Consider the following 17,039-nt stretch of genomic DNA (forward strand, 5'->3'; position numbering starts at 1 on the left):
CTCTACCACCTGCATGTCTTTTGTTGCAACGTCTGATCACCCTGTGACACATGAGGAAGTTGGTCATCTTCAGCTGCTGCTGCTTTGTTGGCTGACACGAAGTGATCTGAGAGTCTCAGTTTAAGTTGCAGAGAATGATCACATCAGAGAAGATGATTTGCCCGCTACACATCAGCCTTTCTCGGCAATTATCTGGTTGCATAGAGGAACCGTATGATTCCAGTACCTATATAATGCACATTTGTCAGAGACATTGTTGCTTACGGCCACACCACCCTGAACATGCCCGACCTCGTCTGATCTCGGAAGCCAAGGAGGGTTGGGCCTGGTTAGTACTTAAATGGGAGACCGCTTGGGAATACCAGGAGCTGTAAGCTTTTTGTCTTCTCTCGACCACCTGCATGTCTTTTGTTGCAACGTCTGATCACCCTGTGACACGTGAAGAAGTTGGTCATCTTCAGCTGCTGCTGCTTTGTTGATAGACACGAGGTGATCTGAGAGTCTCAGTTTCAGTTGCAGAGAATGATCACATCAGAGAAGATGATTTGTCCGCTACACATCAGCCTTTCTCGGCAATTATCTGGTTGCATAGAGGAACCGTATGATTCCAGTACCTATATAATGCACATTTGTCAGAGACATTGTTGCTTACGGCCACACCACCCTGAATAAGCCCGACCTCGTCTGATCTCGGACGCCAAGGAGGGTTGGGCCTGGTTAGTACTTTAATGGGAGACTGCTTGGGAATACCAGGTGCTGTAAGCGTTTTCTCTTCTCTCTACAACCTGCATGTCTTTTGTTGCAACGTCTGATCACCCTGTGACACATGAGGAAGTTGGTCATCTTCAGCAGCTGCTGCTTTGTTGGCAGACACGAAGTGATCTGAGAGTCTCAGTTTCAGCTGAAGAGAATGATCACATCAGAGAAGATGATACACCCGCTACACATCAGCCTTTCTCGGCAATTATCTGGTTGCATAGAGGAACCGTATGATTCCAGTGCCTATATAATGCACATTTGTCAGATACATTGCTGCTTACGGCCACACCACCCTGAACATGCCCGACCTCGTCTGATCTCAGAAGCCAAGCAGGGTTGGTCCTGGTTAGTACTTGAATGGGAGACTGCTTGGGAATACCAGGTGCTGTAAGCGTTTTCTCTTCTCTCTACAACCTGCATGTCTTTTGTTGCAACGTCTGATCACCCTGTGACACATGAGGAAGTTGGTCATCTTCAGCAGCTGCTGCTTTGTTGGCAGACACGAAGTGATCTGAGAGTCTCAGTTTCAGCTGAAGAGAATGATCACATCAGAGAAGATGATATGCCCACTACACATCAGCCTTTCTCGGCAATTATCTGGTTTCATAGAGCAAGTGTATGATTCCAGTACCTATATAATTCACATTTGTAACAGATATTGTCGCTTACCGCCACACCACCCTGAATAAGCCCCACCTTGTCTTATCTCGGAAGCCAAGCAGGGTTGGGTCTGGTTTGTACTTCAATGGGAGACTGCTTGGGAATACCAGGTGCTGTAAGCTGTTTCTCTTCTCTCTACCACCTGCATGTGTTTTTTTGCAACGTCTGATCACCCTGTGACACATGAGGAAGTTGGTCATCTTCAGCTGCTGCTGCTTTGTTGGCAGACACGAAGTGATCTAAGAGTCTCAGTTTCAGCTGAAGAGAATGATCACATCAGAGAAGATGATATCCCCACTACACATCAGCCTTTCTCGGCAATTATCTGGTTTCATAGAGGAAGTGTATGATTCCAGTACCTATATAATTCACATTTGTAACAAATATATTTGCTTACCGCCACACCACCCTGAATAAGCCCCACCTTGTCTTATCTCGGAAGCCAAGTAGGGTTGGGCCTGGTTAGTACTTAGATGGGAGTCTGCTTGGGATTACCAGGTGCTGTAAGCTTTTTGTCTTCTCTCGACCACCTGCATGTCTTTTGTTGCAACGTCTGATCACCCTGTGACACATGAGGAAGTTGGTCATCTTCAGCTCCTGCTGCTTTGTTGGCAGACATGAGGTAATCTGAGAGTCTCAGTTTCAGCTGGAGAGAATAATCACATCAGAGAAGAAGATGTGCCCACTACAAGTCAGCTTTTCTCTGCAATTATTTGGTTGCATAGAGGAACCGTATGATTCCAGTACCTATATAATGCACATTTGTCACAGACATTGTCGCTTACGGCCACACCACCCTGAATAAGCCCGACCTCGTCTGATCTCGGAAGCCAAGCAGGTTTAGGCCTGCTTAGTATTTGATGGGAGACTGCTTGGGAATACCAGGTGCTGTAAGCTTTTTCTCTTCTCTCTACCACCTGCATGTCTTTTGTTGCAACGTCTGATCACCCTGTGACACGTGAAGAAGCTGGTCATCTTCAGCTGCTGCTGCTTTGTTGATAGACACGAGGTGATCTGAGAGTCTCAGTTTCAGCTCCAGAGAATAATCACATCAAGGAGGAAGATGAACCCACTATAAGTCAGCCTTTTTCGGCAATTATCTGGTTATACAGAGGAAGTGTATGATTCCAGTACCTATATAATGCACATTTGTCACCGATATTGTTGCTTACGGCCACACCACCCTGAATAAGCCCAACCTCGTCTGATCTCGGAAGCCAAGCAGGGTTGGGCCTCCTTAGTACTTGGATGGGAGACTGCTTGGGAATACCAGGTGCTGTAAGCTTCTTCTCTTCTCTCTACCACCTGCATGTCTTTTGTTGCAACTTCTGATCACCCTGTGACACATGAGGAAGTTGGTCATCTTCAGCTGCTGCTGCTTTGTTGGCTGACACGAAGTGATCTGAGAGTCTCAGTTTCAGTTGCAGATAATGATCACATCAGAGAAGATGATTATCTGGTTCCATAGAGGAACCGTATGATTCCAGTACCTATATAATGCACATTTGTCAGAGACATTGTTGCTTACATTCACACCACCCTGAATAAGCCCGACCTCGTCTGTTCTCGGACGCCAAGCAGGGTTGTACCTGGTTAGTACTTGGATGGGAGACAGCTTGGGAATACCAGGTGCTGTAAGCTTTTTCTCTTCTCTCTACCACCTGCATGTCTTTTGTTGCAACGTCTGATCACCCTGTGACACGTGAAGAAGTTGGTCATCTTCAGCTGCTGCTGCTTTGTTGGCTGACACGAAGTGATCTGAGAGTCTCAGTTTCAGTTGCAGATAATGATCACATCAGAGAAGATGATTTCCCCGCTACACATCAGCCTTTCTCGGCAATTATCTGGTTGCATAGAGGAACCGTATGATTCCAGTACCTATATAATGCACATTTGTCAGAGACATTGTTGCTTACGGCCACACCACCCTGAATAAGCCCGACCTCGTCTGATCTCGGACGCCAAGCAGGGTTGTACCTGGTTAGTACTTGGATGGGAGACAGCTTGGGAATACCAGGTGCTGTACGCTTTTTCTCTTCTCTCTACCACCTGCATGTCTTTTGTTGCAACGTCTGATCACCCTGTGACACGTGAAGAAGTTAGTCATCTTCAGCTGCTGCTGCTTTGTTGATAGACACGAGGTGATCTGAGAGTCTCAGTTTCAGCTCCAGAGAATAATCACATCAAGGAGGAAGATGAACCCACTACAAGTCAGCCTTTTTCGGCAATTATCTGGTTATACAGAGGAAGTGTATGATTCCAGTACCTATATAATGCACATTTGTCACCGATATTGTTGCTTACGGCCACACCACCCTGAATAAGCCCGACCTCGTCTGATCTCGGAAGCCAAGCACGGTTGGGCCTGGTTAGTACTTGAATGGGAGACCGCTTGGGAATACCAGGTACCTTAAGCTTTTTCTCTTCTCTCTACCACCTGCATGTCTTTTGTTGCAACGTCTGATCACCCTGTGACACATGAGGAAGTTTGTCATCTTCAGCTTCTGCTGCTTTGTTGGCAGACACGAAGTGATCTGAGAGTCTCATGTTCAGCTGGAGAAAATGATCACGTCAGGGAAGAAGATGATTTGCCCGCTACACATCAGCCTTTCTCGGCAATTATCTGGTTGCATAGAGGAACCGTATGATTCCAGTACCTATATAATGCACATTTGTCAGAGACATTGTTGCTTACGGCCACACCACCCTGAATAAGCCCGACCTCGTCTGATCTCGGACGCCAAGCAGGGTTGTACCTGGTTAGTACTTGGATAGGAGACAGCTTGGGAATACCAGGTGCTGTAAGCTTTTTCTCTTCTCTCTACCACCTGCATGTCTTTTGTTGCAACGTCTGATCACCCTGTGACACGTGAAGAAGTTGGTCATCTTCAGCTGCTGCTGCTTTGTTGATAGACACGAGGTGATCTGAGAGTCTCAGTTTCAGTTGCAGAGAATGATCACATCAGAGAAGATGATTTGTCCGCTACACATCAGCCTTTCTCGGCAATTATCTGGTTGCATAGAGGAACCGTATGATTCCAGTACCTATATAATGCACATTTGTCAGAGACATTGTTGCTTACGGCCACACCACCCTGAATAAGCCCGACCTCGTCTGATCTCGGACGCCAAGCAGGGTTGTACCTGGTTAGTACTTGGATTGGAGTCAGCTTGGGAATACCAGGTGCTGTAAGCTTTTTCTCTTCTCTCTACCACCTGCATGTCTTTTGTTGCAACGTCTGATCACCCTGTGACACGTGAAGAAGTTGGTCATCTTCAGCTGCTGCTGCTTTGTTGATAGACACGAGGTGATCTGAGAGTCTCAGTTTCAGCTCCAGAGAATAATCACATCAAGGAGGAAGATGAATCCACTACAAGTCAGCCTTTTTCGGCAATTATCTGGTTATACAGAGGAAGTGTATGATTCCAGTACCTATATAATGCACATTTGTCACCGATATTGTTGCTTACGGCCACACCACCCTGAATAAGCCCAACCTCGTCTGATCTCGGAAGCCAAGCAGGGTTGGGCCTGGTTAGTACTTGAATGGGAGACCGCTTGGGAATACCAGGTGCCTTAAGCTTTTTCTCTTCTCTCTACCACCTGCATGTCTTTTGTTGCAACGTCTGATCACCCTGTGACACATGAGGAAGTTGGCCATCTTCAGCTGCTGCTGCTTTGTTGGAAGACACGAAGTGATCTGAGAGTCTCAGTTTCAGCTAAAGAGAATAATCACTTCAGGGAAGAAGATGTGCCCACTACAGATCAGCCTTTCTCAGCAATTATCTGGTTACATAGAGGAACCGTATGATTCCTGTACTTATATAATGCACATTTGTCAGACACATTGTTGCTTACGGCCACACCACCCTGAACATGTCTGATCTCGGAAGCCAAGCAGGGTTGAACCTCCTTAGTACTTGGATGGGAGACTGCTTGGGAATACCAGGTGCTGTAAGCTTCTTCTCTTCTCTCTACCACCTGCATGTCTTTTGTTGCAACGTCTGATCACCCTGTGACACATGAGGAAGTTGGTCATCTTCAGCTGCTGCTGCTTTGTTGGCTGACACGAAGTGATCTGAGAGTCTCAGTTTCAGTTGCAGATAATGATCACATCAGAGAAGATGATTATCTGGTTCCATAGAGGAACCGTATGATTCCAGTACCTATATAATGCACATTTGTCAGAGACATTGTTGCTTACGGCCACACCACCCTGAATAAGCCCGACCTCGTCTGATCTCGGACGCCAAGCAGGGTTGTACCTGGTTAGTACTTGGATGGGAGACAGCTTGGGAATACCAGGTGCTGTAAGCTTTTTCTCTTCTCTCTACCACCTGCATGTCTTTTGTTGCAACGTCTGATCACCCTGTGACACGTGAAGAAGTTGGTCATCTTCAGCTGCTGCTGCTTTGTTGGCTGACACGAAGTGATCTGAGAGTCTCAGTTTCAGTTGCAGATAATGATCACATCAGAGAAGATGATTTCCCCGCTACACATCAGCCTTTCTCGGCAATTATCTGGTTGCATAGAGGAACCGTATGATTCCAGTACCTATATAATGCACATTTGTCAGAGACATTGTTGCTTACGGCCACACCACCCTGAATAAGCCCGACCTCGTCTGATCTCGGACGCCAAGCAGGGTTGTACCTGGTTAGTACTTGGATGGGAGACAGCTTGGGAATACCAGGTGCTGTACGCTTTTTCTCTTCTCTCTACCACCTGCATGTCTTTTGTTGCAACGTCTGATCACCCTGTGACACGTGAAGAAGTTAGTCATCTTCAGCTGCTGCTGCTTTGTTGATAGACACGAGGTGATCTGAGAGTCTCAGTTTCAGCTCCAGAGAATAATCACATCAAGGAGGAAGATGAACCCACTACAAGTCAGCCTTTTTCGGCAATTATCTGGTTATACAGAGGAAGTGTATGATTCCAGTACCTATATAATGCACATTTGTCACCGATATTGTTGCTTACGGCCACACCACCCTGAATAAGCCCGACCTCGTCTGATCTCGGAAGCCAAGCACGGTTGGGCCTGGTTAGTACTTGAATGGGAGACCGCTTGGGAATACCAGGTACCTTAAGCTTTTTCTCTTCTCTCTACCACCTGCATGTCTTTTGTTGCAACGTCTGATCACCCTGTGACACATGAGGAAGTTTGTCATCTTCAGCTTCTGCTGCTTTGTTGGCAGACACGAAGTGATCTGAGAGTCTCATGTTCAGCTGGAGAAAATTATCACGTCAGGGAAGAAGATGATTTGCCCGCTACACATCAGCCTTTCTCGGCAATTATCTGGTTGCAGAGAGGAACCGTATGATTCCAGTACCTATATAATGCACATTTGTCAGAGACATTGTTGCTTACGGCCACACCACCCTGAATAAGCCCGACCTCGTCTGATCTCGGACGCCAAGCAGGGTTGTACCTGGTTAGTATTTGGATAGGAGACAGCTTGGGAATACCAGGTGCTGTAAGCTTTTTCTCTTCTCTCTACCACCTGCATGTCTTTTGTTGCAACGTCTGATCACCCTGTGACACGTGAAGAAGTTGGTCATCTTCAGCTGCTGCTGCTTTGTTGATAGACACGAGGTGATCTGAGAGTCTCAGTTTCAGTTGCAGAGAATGATCACATCAGAGAAGATGATTTGTCCGCTACACATCAGCCTTTCTCGGCAATTATCTGGTTGCATAGAGGAACCGTATGATTCCAGTACCTATATAATGCACATTTGTCAGAGACATTGTTGCTTACGGCCACACCACCCTGAATAAGCCCGACCTCGTCTGATCTCGGACGCCAAGCAGGGTTGTACCTGGTTAGTACTTGGATTGGAGTCAGCTTGGGAATACCAGGTGCTGTAAGCTTTTTCTCTTCTCTCTACCACCTGCATGTCTTTTGTTGCAACGTCTGATCACCCTGTGACACGTGAAGAAGTTGGTCATCTTCAGCTGCTGCTGCTTTGTTGATAGACACGAGGTGATCTGAGAGTCTCAGTTTCAGCTCCAGAGAATAATCACATCAAGGAGGAAGATGAATCCACTACAAGTCAGCCTTTTTCGGCAATTATCTGGTTATACAGAGGAAGTGTATGATTCCAGTACCTATATAATGCACATTTGTCACCGATATTGTTGCTTACGGCCACACCACCCTGAATAAGCCCAACCTCGTCTGATCTCGGAAGCCAAGCAGGGTTGGGCCTGGTTAGTACTTGAATGGGATACCGCTTGGGAATACCAGGTGCCTTAAGCTTTTTCTCTTCTCTCTACCACCTGCATGTCTTTTGTTGCAACGTCTGATCACCCTGTGACACATGAGGAAGTTGGCCATCTTCAGCTGCTGCTGCTTTGTTGGAAGACACGAAGTGATCTGAGAGTCTCAGTTTCAGCTAAAGAGAACAATCACTTCAGGGAAGAAGATGTGCCCACTACAGATCAGCCTTTCTCAGCAATTATCTGGTTACATAGAGGAACCGTATGATTCCTGTACTTATATAATGCACATTTGTCAGACACATTGTTGCTTACGGCCACACCACCCTGAACATGTCTGATCTCGGAAGCCAAGGAGGGTTGGGCCTGGTTAGTACTTAAATGGGAGACCGCTTGGGAATACCAGGAGCTGTAAGCTTTTTGTCTTCTCTCGACCACCTGCATGTCTTTTGTTGCAACGTCTGATCACCCTGTGACACATGACGAAGTTGGTCATCTTCAGGTGCTGCTGCTTTGTTGGCAGACACGAAGTGATCTGAGAGTCTCAGTTTCAGCTGCAGAGAATAATCACATCAGGGAAGAAGATGTGCCCATAACAAGTCAGCCTTTCTCTGCAATTATCTGGTTACATAGAGGAATTGTATGATTCCAGTACCTATATAATGCACATTTGTCACAGAAATTGTTCCTTACGGCCACACCACCCTGAATAAGCCCGACCTCGTCTGATCTCGGAAGCCAAGGAGGGTTGGGCCTGGTTAGTACTTAAATGGGAGACCGCTTGGGAATACCAGGAGCTGTAAGCTTTTTGTCTTCTCTCGACCACCTGCATGTCTTTTGTTGCAACGTCTGATCACCCTGTGACACATGACGAAGTTGGTCATCTTCAGCTGCTGTTGCTTTGTTGGCAGACACGAAGTGATCTGAGAGTCTCAGTTTCAGCTGCAGAGAATAATCACATCAGGGAAGAAGATGTGCCCATAACAAGTCAGCCTTTCTCTGCAATTATCTGGTTACATAGAGGAATTGTATGATTCCAGTACCTATATAATGCACATTTGTCACAGAAATTGTTCCTTACGGCCACACCACCCTGAATAAGCCCGACCTCGTCTGATCTCGGAAGCCAAGGAGGGTTGGGCCTGGTTAGTACTTTAATGGGAGACTGCTTGGGAATACCAGGTTCTGTAAGAGTTTTCTCTTCTCTCTACAACCTGCATGTCTTTTGTTGCAACGTCTGATCACCCTGTGACACATGAGGAAGTTGGTCGTCTTCAGCTGCTGCTGCTTTGTTGGCAGACACGAAGTGATCTGAGAGTCTCAGTTTCAGCTGCAGAGAATAATCACATCAGGGAAGAAGATGTTTCCATAACAAGTCAGCCTTTCTCTGCAATTATCTGGTTACATAGAGGAAGTGTATGATTCCAGTACCTATATAATGCACATTTGTCACAGAAATTGTTCCTTACGGCCACACCACCCTGAATAAGCCCGACCTCGTCTGATCTCGGAAGCCAAGGAGGGTTGGGCCTGGTTAGTACTTTAATGGGAGACTGCTTGGGAATACCAGGTGCTGTAAGCGTTTTCTCTTCTCTCTACAACCTGCATGTCTTTTGTTGCAACGTCTGATCACCCTGTGACACATGAGGAAGTTGGTCATCTTCAGCAGCTGCTGCTTTGTTGGCAGACACGAAGTGATCTGAGAGTCTCAGTTTCAGCTGAAGAGAATGATCACATCAGAGAAGATGATATGCCCACTACACATCAGCCTTTCTCGGCAATTATCTGGTTTCATAGAGCAAGTGTATGATTCCAGTACCTATATAATTCACATTTGTAACAGATATTGTCGCTTACCGCCACACCACCCTGAATAAGCCCCACCTTGTCTTATCTCGGAAGCCAAGTAGGGTTGGGTCTGGTTTGTACTTCAATGGGAGACTGCTTGGGAATACCAGGTGCTGTAAGCTGTTTCTCTTCTCTCTACCACCTGCATGTGTTTTGTTGCAACGTCTGATCACCCTGTGACACATGAGGAAGTTGGTCATCTTCAGCTGCTGCTGCTTTGTTGGCAGACATGAGGTAATCTGAGAGTCTCAGTTTCAGCTGGAGAGAATAATCACATCAGAGAAGAAGATGTGCCCACTACAAGTCAGCTTTTCTCGGCAATTATTTGGTTGCATAGAGGAACCGTATGATTCCAGTACCTATATAATGCACATTTGTCACAGACATTGTCGATTACGGCCAAACCACCCTGAATAAGCCCGACCTCATCTGATCTCGGAAGCCAAGCAGGTTTAGGCCTGCTTAGTACTTGATGGGAGACTGCTTGGGAATACCAGGTGCTGTAAGCTTTTTCTCTTCTCTCTACCACCTGCATGTCTTTTGTTGCAACGTCTGATCACCCTGTGACACGTGAAGAAGCTGGTCATCTTCAGCTGCTGCTGCTTTGTTGATAGACACGAGGTGATCTGAGAGTCTCAGTTTCAGCTCCAGAGAATAATCACATCAAGGAGGAAGATGAACCCACTATAAGTCAGCCTTTTTCGGCAATTATCTGGTTATACAGAGGAAGTGTATGATTCCAGTACCTATATAATGCACATTTGTCACCGATATTGTTGCTTACGGCCACACCACCCTGAATAAGCCCAACCTCGTCTGATCTCGGAAGCCAAGCAGGGTTGGGCCTCCTTAGTACTTGGATGGGAGACTGCTTGGGAATACCAGGTGCTGTAAGCTTCTTCTCTTCTCTCTACCACCTGCATGTCTTTTGTTGCAACTTCTGATCACCCTGTGACACATGAGGAAGTTGGTCATCTTCAGCTGCTGCTGCTTTGTTGGCTGACACGAAGTGATCTGAGAGTCTCAGTTTCAGTTGCAGATAATGATCACATCAGAGAAGATGATTATCTGGTTGCATAGAGGAACCGTATGATTCCAGTACCTATATAATGCACATTTGTCAGAGACATTTTTGCTTACGGCCACACCACCCTGAATAAGCCCGACCTCGTCTGATCTCGGACGCCAAGCAGGGTTGTACCTGGTTAGTACTTGGATGGGAGACAGCTTGGGAATACCAGGTGCTGTAAGCTTTTTCTCTTCTCTCTACCACCTGCATGTCTTTTGTTGCAACGTCTGATCACCCTGTGACACGTGAAGAAGTTGGTCATCTTCAGCTGCTGCTGCTTTGTTGGCTGACACGAAGTGATCTGAGAGTCTCAGTTTCAGTTGCAGATAATGATCACATCAGAGAAGATGATTTGCCCGCTACACATCAGCCTTTCTCGGCAATTATCTGGTTGCATAGAGGAACCGTATGATTCCAGTACCTATATAATGCACATTTGTCAGAGACATTGTTGCTTACGGCCACACCACCCTGAATAAGCCCGACCTCGTCTAATCTCGGACGCCAAGCAGGGTTGTACCTGGTTAGTACTTGGATGGGAGACAGCTTGGGAATACCAGGTGCTGTAAGCTTTTTCTCTTCTCTCTACCACCTGCATGTCTTTTGTTGCAACGTCTGATCACCCTGTGACACGTGAAGAAGTTGGTCATCTTCAGCTGCTGCTGCTTTGTTGATAGACACGAGGTGATCTGAGAGTCTCAGTTTCAGCTCCAGAGAATAATCACATCAAGGAGGAAGATGAACCCACTACAAGTCAGCCTTTTTCGGCAATTATCTGGTTATACAGAGGAAGTGTATGATTCCAGTACCTATATAATGCACATTTGTCACCGATATTGTTGCTTACGGCCACACCACCCTGAATAAGCCCGACCTCGTCTGATCTCGGAAGCCAAGCACGGTTGGGCCTGGTTAGTACTTGAATGGGAGACCGCTTGGGAATACCAGGTACCTTAAGCTTTTTCTCTTCTCTCTACCACCTGCATGTCTTTTGTTGCAACGTCTGATCACCCTGTGACACATGAGGAAGTTGGTCATCTTCAGCTTCTGCTTCTTTGTTGGCAGACACGAAGTGATCTGAGAGTCTCATGTTCAGCTGGAGAAAATTATCACGTCAGGGAAGAAGATGATTTGCCCGCTACACATCAGCCTTTCTCGGCAATTATCTGGTTGCATAGAGGAACCGTATGATTCCAGTACCTATATAATGCACATTTGTCAGAGACATTGTTGCTTACGGCCACACCACCCTGAATAAGCCCGACCTCGTCTGATCTCGGACGCCAAGCAGGGTTGTACCTGGTTAGTACTTGGATAGGAGACAGCTTGGGAATACCAGGTGCTGTAAGCTTTTTCTCTTCTCTCTACCACCTGCATGTCTTTTGTTGCAACGTCTGATCACCCTGTGACACGTGAAGAAGTTGGTCATCTTCAGCTGCTGCTGCTTTGTTGATAGACACGAGGTGATCTGAGAGTCTCAGTTTCAGTTGCAGAGAATGATCACATCAGAGAAGATGATTTGTCCGCTACACATCAGCCTTTCTCTGCAATTATCTGGTTGCATAGAGGAACCGTATGATTCCAGTACCTATATAATGCACATTTGTCAGAGACATTGTTGCTTACGGCCACACCACCCTGAATAAGCCCGACCTCGTCTGATCTCGGACGCCAAGCAGGGTTGTACCTGGTTAGGAGTCAGCTTGGGAATACCAGGTGCTGTAAGCTTTTTCTCTTCTCTCTACCACCTGCATGTCTTTTGTTGCAACGTCTGATCACCCTGTGACACGTGAAGAAGTTGGTCATCTGCAGCTGCTGCTGCTTTGTTGATAGACACAAGGTGATCTGAGAGTCTCAGTTTCAGCTCCAGAGAATAATCACATCAAGGAGGAAGATGAATCCACTACAAGTCAGCCTTTTACGGCAATTATCTGGTTATACAGAGGAAGTGTATGATTCCAGTACCTATATAATGCACATTTGTCACCGATATTGTTGCTTACGGCCACACCACCCTGAATAAGCCCGACCTCGTCTGATCTCAGAAGCCAAGCACGGTTGGGCCTGGTTAGTACTTGAATGGGAGACTGCTTGGGAATACCAGGTGCTGTAAGCTTCTTCTTTTCTCTCTACCACCTGCATGTCTTTTGTTGCAACTTCTGATCACCCTGTGACACATGAGGAAGTTGGTCATCTTCAGCTGCTGCTGCTTTGTTGGCTGACACGAAGTGATCTGAGAGTCTCAGTTTCAGTTGCAGATAATGATCACATCAGAGAAGATGATTATCTGGTTGCATAGAGGAACCGTATGATTCCAGTACCTATATAATGCACATTTGTCAGAGACATTTTTGCTTACGGCCACACCACCCTGAATAAGCCCGACCTCGTCTGATCTCGGACGCCAAGCAGGGTTGTACCTGGTTAGTACTTGGATGGGAGACAGCTTGGGAATACCAGGTGCTGTAAGCTTTTTCTCTTCTCTCTACCACCTGCATGTCTTTTGTTGCAACGTCTGATCACCCTGTGACACGTGAAGAAGTTGGTCATCTTCAGCTGCTGCTGCTTTGTTGGCTGACACGAAGTGATCTGAGAGTCTCAGTTTCAGTTGCAGATAATGATCACATCAGAGAAGATGATTTGCCCGCTACACATCAGCCTTTCTCGGCAATTATCTGGTTGCATAGAGGAACCGTATGATTCCAGTACCTATATAATGCACATTTGTCAGAGACATTGTTGCTTACGGCCACACCACCCTGAATAAGCCCGACCTCGTCTAATCTCGGACGCCAAGCAGGGTTGTACCTGGTTAGTACTTGGATGGGAGACAGCTTGGGAATACCAGGTGCTGTAAGCTTTTTCTCTTCTCTCTACCACCTGCATGTCTTTTGTTGCAACGTCTGATCACCCTGTGACACGTGAAGAAGTTGGTCATCTTCAGCTGCTGCTGCTTTGTTGATAGACACGAGGTGATCTGAGAGTCTCAGTTTCAGCTCCAGAGAATAATCACATCAAGGAGGAAGATGAACCCACTACAAGTCAGCCTTTTTCGGCAATTATCTGGTTATACAGAGGAAGTGTATGATTCCAGTACCTATATAATGCACATTTGTCACCGATATTGTTGCTTACGGCCACACCACCCTGAATAAGCCCGACCTCGTCTGATCTCGGAAGCCAAGCACGGTTGGGCCTGGTTAGTACTTGAATGGGAGACCGCTTGGGAATACCAGGTACCTTAAGCTTTTTCTCTTCTCTCTACCACCTGCATGTCTTTTGTTGCAACGTCTGATCACCCTGTGACACATGAGGAAGTTGGTCATCTTCAGCTTCTGCTTCTTTGTTGGCAGACACGAAGTGATCTGAGAGTCTCATGTTCAGCTGGAGAAAATTATCACGTCAGGGAAGAAGATGATTTGCCCGCTACACATCAGCCTTTCTCGGCAATTATCTGGTTGCATAGAGGAACCGTATGATTCCAGTACCTATATAATGCACATTTGTCAGAGACATTGTTGCTTACGGCCACACCACCCTGAATAAGCCCGACCTCGTCTGATCTCGGACGCCAAGCAGGGTTGTACCTGGTTAGTACTTGGATAGGAGACAGCTTGGGAATACCAGGTGCTGTAAGCTTTTTCTCTTCTCTCTACCACCTGCATGTCTTTTGTTGCAACTTCTGATCACCCTGTGACACATGAGGAAGTTGGTCATCTTCAGCTGCTGCTGCTTTGTTGGCTGACACGAAGTGATCTGAGAGTCTCAGTTTCAGTTGCAGATAATGATCACATCAGAGAAGATGATTATCTGGTTGCATAGAGGAACCGTATGATTCCAGTACCTATATAATGCACATTTGTCAGAGACATTTTTGCTTACGGCCACACCACCCTGAATAAGCCCGACCTCGTCTGATCTCGGACGCCAAGCAGGGTTGTACCTGGTTAGTACTTGGATGGGAGACAGCTTGGGAATACCAGGTGCTGTAAGCTTTTTCTCTTCTCTCTACCACCTGCATGTCTTTTGTTGCAACGTCTGATCACCCTGTGACACGTGAAGAAGTTGGTCATCTTCAGCTGCTGCTGCTTTGTTGGCTGACACGAAGTGATCTGAGAGTCTCAGTTTCAGTTGCAGATAATGATCACATCAGAGAAGATGATTTGCCCGCTACACATCAGCCTTTCTCGGCAATTATCTGGTTGCATAGAGGAACCGTATGATTCCAGTACCTATATAATGCACATTTGTCAGAGACATTGTTGCTTACGGCCACACCACCCTGAATAAGCCCGACCTCGTCTAATCTCGGACGCCAAGCAGGGTTGTACCTGGTTAGTACTTGGATGGGAGACAGCTTGGGAATACCAGGTGCTGTAAGCTTTTTCTCTTCTCTCTACCACCTGCATGTCTTTTGTTGCAACGTCTGATCACCCTGTGACACGTGAAGAAGTTGGTCATCTTCAGCTGCTGCTGCTTTGTTGATAGACACGAGGTGATCTGAGAGTCTCAGTTTCAGCTCCAGAGAATAATCACATCAAGGAGGAAGATGAACCCACTACAAGTCAGCCTTTTTCGGCAATTATCTGGTTATACAGAGGAAGTGTATGATTCCAGTACCTATATAATGCACATTTGTCACCGATATTGTTGCTTACGGCCACACCACCCTGAATAAGCCCGACCTCGTCTGATCTCGGAAGCCAAGCACGGTTGGGCCTGGTTAGTACTTGAATGGGAGACCGCTTGGGAATACCAGGTACCTTAAGCTTTTTCTCTTCTCTCTACCACCTGCATGTCTTTTGTTGCAACGTCTGATCACCCTGTGACACATGAGGAAGTTGGTCATCTTCAGCTTCTGCTTCTTTGTTGGCAGACACGAAGTGATCTGAGAGTCTCATGTTCAGCTGGAGAAAATTATCACGTCAGGGAAGAAGATGATTTGCCCGCTACACATCAGCCTTTCTCGGCAATTATCTGGTTGCATAGAGGAACCGTATGATTCCAGTACCTATATAATGCACATTTGTCAGAGACATTGTTGCTTACGGCCACACCACCCTGAATAAGCCCGACCTCGTCTGATCTCGGACGCCAAGCAGGGTTGTACCTGGTTAGTACTTGGATAGGAGACAGCTTGGGAATACCAGGTGCTGTAAGCTTTTTCTCTTCTCTCTACCACCTGCATGTCTTTTGTTGCAACGTCTGATCACCCTGTGACACGTGAAGAAGTTGGTCATCTTCAGCTGCTGCTGCTTTGTTGATAGACACGAGGTGATCTGAGAGTCTCAGTTTCAGTTGCAGAGAATGATCACATCAGAGAAGATGATTTGTCCGCTACACATCAGCCTTTCTCTGCAATTATCTGGTTGCATAGAGGAACCGTATGATTCCAGTACCTATATAATGCACATTTGTCAGAGACATTGTTGCTTACGGCCACACCACCCTGAATAAGCCCGACCTCGTCTGATCTCGGACGCCAAGCAGGGTTGTACCTGGTTAGTACTTGGATAGGAGTCAGCTTGGGAATACCAGGTGCTGTAAGCTTTTTCTCTTCTCTCTACCACCTGCATGTCTTTTGTTGCAACGTCTGATCACCCTGTGACACGTGAAGAAGTTGGTCATCTGCAGCTGCTGCTGCTTTGTTGATAGACACAAGGTGATCTGAGAGTCTCAGTTTCAGCTCCAGAGAATAATCACATCAAGGAGGAAGATGAATCCACTACAAGTCAGCCTTTTACGGCAATTATCTGGTTATACAGAGGAAGTGTATGATTCCAGTACCTATATAATGCACATTTGTCACCGATATTGTTGCTTACGGCCACACCACCCTGAATAAGCCCGACCTCGTCTGATCTCAGAAGCCAAGCACGGTTGGGCCTGGTTAGTACTTGAATGGGAGACTGCTTGGGAATACCAGGTGCTGTAAGCTTCTTCTTTTCTCTCTACCACCTGCATGTCTTTTGTTGCAACTTCTGATCACCCTGTGACACATGAGGAAGTTGGTCATCTTCAGCTGCTGCTGCTTTGTTGGCTGACACGAAGTGATCTGAGAGTCTCAGTTTCAGTTGCAGATAATGATCACATCAGAGAAGATGATTATCTGGTTGCATAGAGGAACCGTATGATTCCAGTACCTATATAATGCACATTTGTCAGAGACATTTTTGCTTACGGCCACACCACCCTGAATAAGCCCGACCTCGTCTGATCTCGGACGCCAAGCAGGGTTGTACCTGGTTAGTACTTGGATGGGAGACAGCTTGGGAATACCAGGTGCTGTAAGCTTTTTCTCTTCTCTCTACCACCTGCATGTCTTTTGTTGCAACGTCTGATCACCCTGTGACACGTGAAGAAGTTGGTCATCTTCAGCTGCTGCTGCTTTGTTGGCTGACACGAAGTGATCTGAGAGTCTCAGTTTCAGTTGCAGATAATGATCACATCAGAGAAGATGATTTGCCCGCTACACATCAGCC

The 17,039-nt window shown here is 46.6% G+C and overlaps 39 pseudogenes; all 39 read left to right on the forward strand.

Annotated features, from left to right (window-relative positions):
- The first annotated feature begins 258 nt into the window (after positions 1 to 258).
- On the forward strand, positions 259 to 377 carry LOC140300590 (5S ribosomal RNA; annotated as a pseudogene).
- Positions 378 to 646: 269 nt separating this feature from the next.
- On the forward strand, positions 647 to 765 carry LOC140282575 (5S ribosomal RNA; annotated as a pseudogene).
- A 269-nt stretch (positions 766 to 1,034) lies between these two features.
- On the forward strand, positions 1,035 to 1,153 carry LOC140317689 (5S ribosomal RNA; annotated as a pseudogene).
- A 1,045-nt stretch (positions 1,154 to 2,198) lies between these two features.
- LOC140296165 (5S ribosomal RNA) lies at positions 2,199 to 2,316 on the forward strand (annotated as a pseudogene).
- Positions 2,317 to 2,585: 269 nt separating this feature from the next.
- On the forward strand, positions 2,586 to 2,704 carry LOC140291664 (5S ribosomal RNA; annotated as a pseudogene).
- A 237-nt stretch (positions 2,705 to 2,941) lies between these two features.
- Positions 2,942 to 3,060, forward strand: LOC140295988 (5S ribosomal RNA; annotated as a pseudogene).
- A 269-nt stretch (positions 3,061 to 3,329) lies between these two features.
- Positions 3,330 to 3,448, forward strand: LOC140293814 (5S ribosomal RNA; annotated as a pseudogene).
- Positions 3,449 to 3,717: 269 nt separating this feature from the next.
- On the forward strand, positions 3,718 to 3,836 carry LOC140320666 (5S ribosomal RNA; annotated as a pseudogene).
- Positions 3,837 to 4,108: 272 nt separating this feature from the next.
- On the forward strand, positions 4,109 to 4,227 carry LOC140289940 (5S ribosomal RNA; annotated as a pseudogene).
- Positions 4,228 to 4,496: 269 nt separating this feature from the next.
- On the forward strand, positions 4,497 to 4,615 carry LOC140288380 (5S ribosomal RNA; annotated as a pseudogene).
- Positions 4,616 to 4,884: 269 nt separating this feature from the next.
- Positions 4,885 to 5,003, forward strand: LOC140311934 (5S ribosomal RNA; annotated as a pseudogene).
- Positions 5,004 to 5,618: 615 nt separating this feature from the next.
- Positions 5,619 to 5,737, forward strand: LOC140290406 (5S ribosomal RNA; annotated as a pseudogene).
- A 269-nt stretch (positions 5,738 to 6,006) lies between these two features.
- On the forward strand, positions 6,007 to 6,125 carry LOC140293815 (5S ribosomal RNA; annotated as a pseudogene).
- Positions 6,126 to 6,394: 269 nt separating this feature from the next.
- On the forward strand, positions 6,395 to 6,513 carry LOC140320688 (5S ribosomal RNA; annotated as a pseudogene).
- A 272-nt stretch (positions 6,514 to 6,785) lies between these two features.
- On the forward strand, positions 6,786 to 6,904 carry LOC140293190 (5S ribosomal RNA; annotated as a pseudogene).
- Positions 6,905 to 7,173: 269 nt separating this feature from the next.
- On the forward strand, positions 7,174 to 7,292 carry LOC140288381 (5S ribosomal RNA; annotated as a pseudogene).
- Positions 7,293 to 7,561: 269 nt separating this feature from the next.
- LOC140273062 (5S ribosomal RNA) lies at positions 7,562 to 7,680 on the forward strand (annotated as a pseudogene).
- Positions 7,681 to 7,949: 269 nt separating this feature from the next.
- LOC140296716 (5S ribosomal RNA) lies at positions 7,950 to 8,058 on the forward strand (annotated as a pseudogene).
- Positions 8,059 to 8,327: 269 nt separating this feature from the next.
- LOC140281445 (5S ribosomal RNA) lies at positions 8,328 to 8,446 on the forward strand (annotated as a pseudogene).
- A 269-nt stretch (positions 8,447 to 8,715) lies between these two features.
- LOC140293209 (5S ribosomal RNA) lies at positions 8,716 to 8,834 on the forward strand (annotated as a pseudogene).
- A 269-nt stretch (positions 8,835 to 9,103) lies between these two features.
- Positions 9,104 to 9,222, forward strand: LOC140288485 (5S ribosomal RNA; annotated as a pseudogene).
- Positions 9,223 to 9,879: 657 nt separating this feature from the next.
- LOC140295723 (5S ribosomal RNA) lies at positions 9,880 to 9,997 on the forward strand (annotated as a pseudogene).
- A 269-nt stretch (positions 9,998 to 10,266) lies between these two features.
- On the forward strand, positions 10,267 to 10,385 carry LOC140291665 (5S ribosomal RNA; annotated as a pseudogene).
- A 237-nt stretch (positions 10,386 to 10,622) lies between these two features.
- On the forward strand, positions 10,623 to 10,741 carry LOC140290407 (5S ribosomal RNA; annotated as a pseudogene).
- Positions 10,742 to 11,010: 269 nt separating this feature from the next.
- Positions 11,011 to 11,129, forward strand: LOC140294764 (5S ribosomal RNA; annotated as a pseudogene).
- Positions 11,130 to 11,398: 269 nt separating this feature from the next.
- On the forward strand, positions 11,399 to 11,517 carry LOC140320699 (5S ribosomal RNA; annotated as a pseudogene).
- Positions 11,518 to 11,789: 272 nt separating this feature from the next.
- LOC140289941 (5S ribosomal RNA) lies at positions 11,790 to 11,908 on the forward strand (annotated as a pseudogene).
- Positions 11,909 to 12,554: 646 nt separating this feature from the next.
- Positions 12,555 to 12,673, forward strand: LOC140268271 (5S ribosomal RNA; annotated as a pseudogene).
- A 237-nt stretch (positions 12,674 to 12,910) lies between these two features.
- LOC140290408 (5S ribosomal RNA) lies at positions 12,911 to 13,029 on the forward strand (annotated as a pseudogene).
- A 269-nt stretch (positions 13,030 to 13,298) lies between these two features.
- LOC140294765 (5S ribosomal RNA) lies at positions 13,299 to 13,417 on the forward strand (annotated as a pseudogene).
- A 269-nt stretch (positions 13,418 to 13,686) lies between these two features.
- Positions 13,687 to 13,805, forward strand: LOC140320710 (5S ribosomal RNA; annotated as a pseudogene).
- Positions 13,806 to 14,077: 272 nt separating this feature from the next.
- LOC140289942 (5S ribosomal RNA) lies at positions 14,078 to 14,196 on the forward strand (annotated as a pseudogene).
- Positions 14,197 to 14,433: 237 nt separating this feature from the next.
- Positions 14,434 to 14,552, forward strand: LOC140290409 (5S ribosomal RNA; annotated as a pseudogene).
- A 269-nt stretch (positions 14,553 to 14,821) lies between these two features.
- LOC140294766 (5S ribosomal RNA) lies at positions 14,822 to 14,940 on the forward strand (annotated as a pseudogene).
- Positions 14,941 to 15,209: 269 nt separating this feature from the next.
- LOC140320721 (5S ribosomal RNA) lies at positions 15,210 to 15,328 on the forward strand (annotated as a pseudogene).
- A 272-nt stretch (positions 15,329 to 15,600) lies between these two features.
- LOC140289944 (5S ribosomal RNA) lies at positions 15,601 to 15,719 on the forward strand (annotated as a pseudogene).
- Positions 15,720 to 15,988: 269 nt separating this feature from the next.
- LOC140292150 (5S ribosomal RNA) lies at positions 15,989 to 16,107 on the forward strand (annotated as a pseudogene).
- A 269-nt stretch (positions 16,108 to 16,376) lies between these two features.
- LOC140268278 (5S ribosomal RNA) lies at positions 16,377 to 16,495 on the forward strand (annotated as a pseudogene).
- Positions 16,496 to 16,732: 237 nt separating this feature from the next.
- Positions 16,733 to 16,851, forward strand: LOC140290411 (5S ribosomal RNA; annotated as a pseudogene).
- The last annotated feature ends 188 nt before the right edge of the window (positions 16,852 to 17,039 follow it).

The sequence above is a fragment of the Leuresthes tenuis genome, unplaced genomic scaffold (assembly GCF_036924035.1).
Source record: "Leuresthes tenuis unplaced genomic scaffold, fLeuTen1.0.hap1 SCAF_1, whole genome shotgun sequence".
Taxonomy (NCBI): domain Eukaryota; kingdom Metazoa; phylum Chordata; class Actinopteri; order Atheriniformes; family Atherinopsidae; genus Leuresthes; species Leuresthes tenuis.